Genomic DNA, 5,888 nt, shown 5'->3' on the forward strand with positions numbered 1-5,888 from the left:
TTGCATCACACTGGACAGAGTGATTAAGAAAGTGTGTAGCACGCTTGCCTTCAATGCTCAGACCTTTGAGTATACAGTTGGCATGTCAGGTTCAGGTTGTACAGGTCGTTGGTTAGGCCTCTTCTGGAGTACTGGTCACCTTTTGATATGAAAGATATTACCAAGCTGGAGAGGGTTCAGAAAAGATTTACCAGGACGTTGCCGGGAATGGAAGGTTTGAGTTATAAGGAGAGGCTGAATAGGCTGGGACTTTTTCAATGGAGCGTAGGAGGTGAGGGGAGACCTTATGGAGGTTTTTAAAATCATGAAGGGTATAGAAAAGGTGAATGCAAGGTGGGGGATTTTAAGACTAGGAGCATGTGTTTTAGGGTGAGAGGAGAAAGATTGAAAAAGGACATGGGGGCAACTGTTTTTACACAGAGTAATTCATGTGTGAATGAACTTTCACAGGAAGCGTTGGATGCGGGTACAGTTACAGCGCTTTAAAGATATTTGGACAAATACATGAATAAAAAAGGTGTGGAGGGGAATGGACCAAGTATAGGCAGGTGGGACTAGTTTAGTTTGGAATTATGTTTGGCATGGAACTGGTTGGGACTGGAAGATCTGTTTCCTGTATGACTCTATTGTGGTTATTGATTATCTGGAATATTTGATCAACAGCACAGTCCTAGTCCCATAGGTGCTGGTTAATAAACTGTTTGCTGTAGCATCTAATCTGTCATTCTCCCACTTCTTTAGAAAAGGCAATTTGTAAAACCTCTTACCTGTTGTCATACATATGAGCCAGATGCAATATTACTAAAAGGCAACGATGATGGTTCTGAATGTCTTCATCTATTGCAATTGTATCTGCACTTTCTGAAAGCATGGATACAGCATCTGAAAATGTGCAGTTCAGATGTGGAATACACTTTGCAAAAAGCATGGATACACTATCAAGATCTAAAATGAAGGGAAAAAAGAGATCATGGCCTAAAACAATTTTAAAAATCATAATCCTACTTAGCTTGATAATGGTGCAGCCAGGATTACTTCACACGATTGTTACATTTGTGAACATTAAATGAAGCAAGCATTGCACTCAGCTGTGATATTTGCCACAGTTGAAAAACATGCCAACCGACAAGAGGATCAGATATAAATAATGGCATAAAGAAGCAAACTATTCAGAGGCTGCTACTAACTGCGGAGTTATACTGCAGCATGAGGGAGTATCACCAGGAGACAAAGGAGGAAAATTGGAAGCAAAAATAGCAAGTAAACTATTTAAACAAAAAGAAAAAAAGTACATATACTTCTCTTTTCCATGTTTTTATCCCCTGCTATTACAAATTATCAGACATATTTTGAATCACCTTAGTTCCTTTCACTTCATTAAAGGTACTGTATAAATGCAGGCTGCTACCATTGTTCAAAACAAACAAACAAAAATCATGAACATTTCTAGTAACTTTCACATTATTATATTTGAAAAACATTTGGAGGATTAATAGACACCAAACAAGAAGTACAAGATATAGTAAGTACAGCATCAATTGAAACAGTTCTGACATGACTTTGAAGACCTCACTGACAGGAAAACAGGGACTCCTGAGAACAAAATGAGCACAGGATGTATTTTGAGACAGTGATCCAATAAAACAGTTGAGAACAAAAGTGAATCAAACAGTCAGAGCAGGCAGGGGCAAGGTTGGACTACTAAATTAAACTGCATTTATTTCAATGCAAGGGGCCTAACAGGAAAGGCAGATAAACTCAGGGCATGGTTAGGAACATGAGACTGGGATATCATAGCAATTACAGAAACATGGCTCAGGAATGGGCAGGACTGGCAGCTTAATGTTCCAGGATACAAATGCTACAGGAAGGATAGAAAGGGAGGCAAGAGAGGAGGGGGAGTGGCATTTTTGATAAGGGATAGCATTACAGCTGTGCTAAGGGAGGATATTCCTGGAAATACATTTGGGAAGTTATTTGGGTGCAACTGAGAAATAAGAAAGGGATGATCACCTTATTGGGATTGTACTATAGACCCCCTAATAGTCAGAGGGAAATTGAGAAACAAACTTGTAAGGAGATCTCAGCTATGTGTAGGAATAATAGGGTAGTTATAGTCGGGGATTTTAACTTTCCAAACATTGACTGGGATTGCCATTGTGTTAAAGGTTTAGATGGAGAGGAATTTGTTAATTGTGTATGAGACAATTTTCTGATTCAGTATGTGGATGTACCTACTAGAGAAGGAGCAAAACTTGACCTACTCTTGGGAAATAAGGCAGGGCAGGTGACTGAGGTACCAGTGGGGGAGCACTTTAGGGCCAGCGACCAGAATTCTATTCGTTTTAAAATAGTGATGGAAAAGGATAGATCAGATCTAAAAGCTGAAGTTCTAAATTGGAGAAAAACTAATTTTGACGGTATTAGGCAAGAACTTTCAAAAGCTGATTGGATGCAGATGTTCACAGGTAAAGGGACGGCTGGAAAATGGGAAGCCTTCAGAAATGAGATAACAAGAATCCAGAGAAAGTATATTCCTATCAGGGTGAAAGGGAAGGCTGGTAGGTATAGGGAATGCTGGATGACTAAAGAAATTGAGGGTTTGGTTAAGAAAAAGAAGGAAACATGTCAGGTATAGACAGGATAGATCGAGTGAATCCTTAGAAGAGTATAAAGGAAGTAGGAGTATACTTAAGAGGGAAATCAGGAGGGCAAAAAGGGGACATGAGATAGCTTTGGCAAATAGAATTAAGGAGAATCCAAAGGGTTTTTACAAATGTATTAAGGACAAAAGGGTAACTAGGGAGAGAATAGGGCCCCTCAAAGATCAGCAAGGCGGCCTTTGTGTGGAGCCACAGAAAATGGGGGAGATACTAAATGAATATTTTGCATCAGTATTTACTGTGGAAAAGGATATGGAAGATATAGACTGTAGGGAAATAGATGGTGACATCTTGCAAAATGACCAGTTTACAGAGGAGGGAGTGCTGGATGTCTTGAAACGGCTAAAGGTGGATAAATCCCCAGGTGTACCCGAGAACTCTATGGGAAGCTAGAGAAGTGATTGCTGGGCCTCTTGCTGAGATATTTGTATCATCGATAGTCACAGGTGAGGTGCAGGAAGACTGGAGGTTGGCAAACATGGTGCCACTGTTTAAGAAGGGCGATAAAGACAAGCCAGAGAACTATAGACCGGTAAGCCTGATCTCGGTGGTGGGTAAGTTGTTGGAGGGAATCTTGAGGTACAGGATGTACATGTATTTGGAAAGGCAAGGACTGATTAGGGATGTTGTGGTTCTGTTCGCCAAGGTGGGAATTTGTGTTGCAGATGTTTCATCCCCTAAGTGACATCCTCAGTGCTTGGGAACCTCCTGTGAAGCGCTTCTGTGATGTTTCCTCTGACATTTATAGTGGTTTGTCTCTGCCGCTTCCGGTTGTCAGTTCCAGCTGTCCGCTGCAGTGGCCGGTATATACAAACAGCCACTCTCAGACCTGATACCCAGCATGAGCAAAACCAACATAGTGTACAAAATCCCATGCAAGGACTGCACAAAATACTACATAGGACAAACAGGAAGACAGCTAACGATCCGTATCCATGAACACCAACTAGCCACGAAACGGCATGACCAGCTATCCTTAGTAGCCACACACGCAGATGACAAGCAACATGTGTTCGACTGGGGCAACACTACTATTATAGGACAAGCCAAACAGAGAACTGCCAGAGAATTCCTAGAGGCATGGCACTCATTCACAGATTCTATCAACAAACACATTGACCTGGACCCAATATACCAGCCACTGCAGCGACCAGCTGGAACTGACAACCGGAAGCGGCAGAGACAAACCACTATAAATGCCAGAAGAAACATCACAGAAGTGCTTCACAGGAGGTTCCCAAGCACTGAAGATATCACCGAGACAGGGGACGAAATGCCTGCAACACAAATTCCCAGCTCGGCGAACAGAACCACAATGAGCACCCGAGCTACAAATCATCTCACAAACTTTGAACTGATTAGGGATAGTAAACATGGCTTTGAGTGTGGGAAATCATGTCTCACAAACTTGATTGAGTTTTTTGAAGAAGTTACAAAGACGATTGATGAGGGCAGAGCAGTTGATGTGATCTTCAGTAAGGCATTCAACAAGGTTCCCCATGGGAGACTGATTAGCATGGTTAGATCTCATGGAATACAGAGAGAACTAGCCATTTGGATACAGAACTGGCTCAAAGGTAGAAGACAGAGGATGGTGGTGGAGGGTTGTTTTTCAGACTGGAGGCCTGTGACCACTGGAGTGCCACAAGGATCGGTGCTGGGCCCTTGACTTTTTGTCATTTACATAAATGATTTGGGTGTGAGCATAAGAGGTACAGTTAGTAAGTTTGCAGATGACACCAAAATTGGAGGTGTAGTGGACAGCAAAGAGGGTTACCTCAGATTACAACAGGATCTGGACCAGATGGGCCAATGGGCTGAGAAGTGGCAGATGGAGTTTAATTCAGATAAATGCGAGGTGCTGCATTTTGGAAAAGCAAATCTTAGCAGGACTTATACACTTAATGGTAAGATCCTAGGGAGTGTTGCTGAACAAAGAGACCTTGGAGTGCAGGTTCATAGCTCCTTGAAAGTGGAATCGCAGATGGATAGGATAGTGAAGAAGGTGTTTGGTATACTTTCCTTTATTGGTCAGAGTATTGAGTACAGGAGTTGGGAGGTCATGTTGTGGCTGTACAGGACATTGGTTAGGCCATTGTCGGAATATTGCATGCAATTCTTGTCTCCTTCCTATCGGAAAGATGTTGTGAAACTTGAAAGGGTTCAGAAAAGACTTACAAGGATGTTGCCAGGATTGGAGGATCTGAGCTACAGGGAGAGGCTGAACAGGCTGGGGCTGATTTCCCTGGAGTGTCAGAGGCTGAGGGGTGACCTTATAGAGGTTTACAAAATTATGAGGGGCATGGATAGGATAAATAGACAAAGTCTTTTCCCTGGGATTGGGGAAAGGATGCTGATTAGGGATAGTAAGCATGGCTTTGAGCGTGGGAAATCATGTCTCACAAACTTGATTGAGTGTTTTGAAGAAGTTACAAAGACGATTGATGAGGGCAGAGCAGTTGATGTGATCTTTAGTAAGGCATTCGACAAGGTTCCCCATGGGAGACTGATTAGCAAGGTTAGATCTCATGGAATACAGAGAGAACTAGCCATTTGGATACAGTACTGGCTCAAAGGTAGAAGACAGAGGGTGGTGGTGGAGGGTTGTTTTTCAGACTGGAGGCCTGTGACCAGTGGAGTGCCACAAGGATCGGGGAAAGCTGCCAGAGGATGTGGTGGAGGCTGGTACAATTGCAACATTTAAGAGGCATTTGGATTGGTATATGAATAGGAAGGTTTTGGAGGGATATGGGCTGGGTGCTGACTGGTGGGACTAGATTGGGTTGGGATATCTGGTCGGCATGGACGGGTTGGACCGAAGGGTCTGTTTCCATGCTGTACATCTCTATGACTCTAATTGATTTTCAGTCTGCGGATGGGATAATTACTGCATTCTGGTGAGCTGGTTCCCTAGCTCTATCTTATTCCTGGAGCACTTTTGAGAATGTGGGATGGCGGAGCAAAGTAGATTGCTGATTTAAAGGCAGGCAAGACCAATTAAAGGAGGCCAATGGTGATTTTCCAAATGAAGGGGACGGAGCTAGATTGATTGCCTGAACTTACGGGAGCAGACCTAGAGGCTGTCCATGCATAACTGAGTGCTGTACCAGCTCCAGGTCACACTGCCCTGGCTCCACCAACTCTCTTTAAGTCCCAACAGTAACATGCTGGCTGCAAAATTAATTTTTAATTCAAATTTAAGTTTTAAATGAGTTAGGGCACCTC

This window comes from Chiloscyllium punctatum, chromosome 18, assembly GCF_047496795.1.
Source record: "Chiloscyllium punctatum isolate Juve2018m chromosome 18, sChiPun1.3, whole genome shotgun sequence".
Taxonomy (NCBI): Eukaryota; Metazoa; Chordata; class Chondrichthyes; order Orectolobiformes; family Hemiscylliidae; genus Chiloscyllium; species Chiloscyllium punctatum.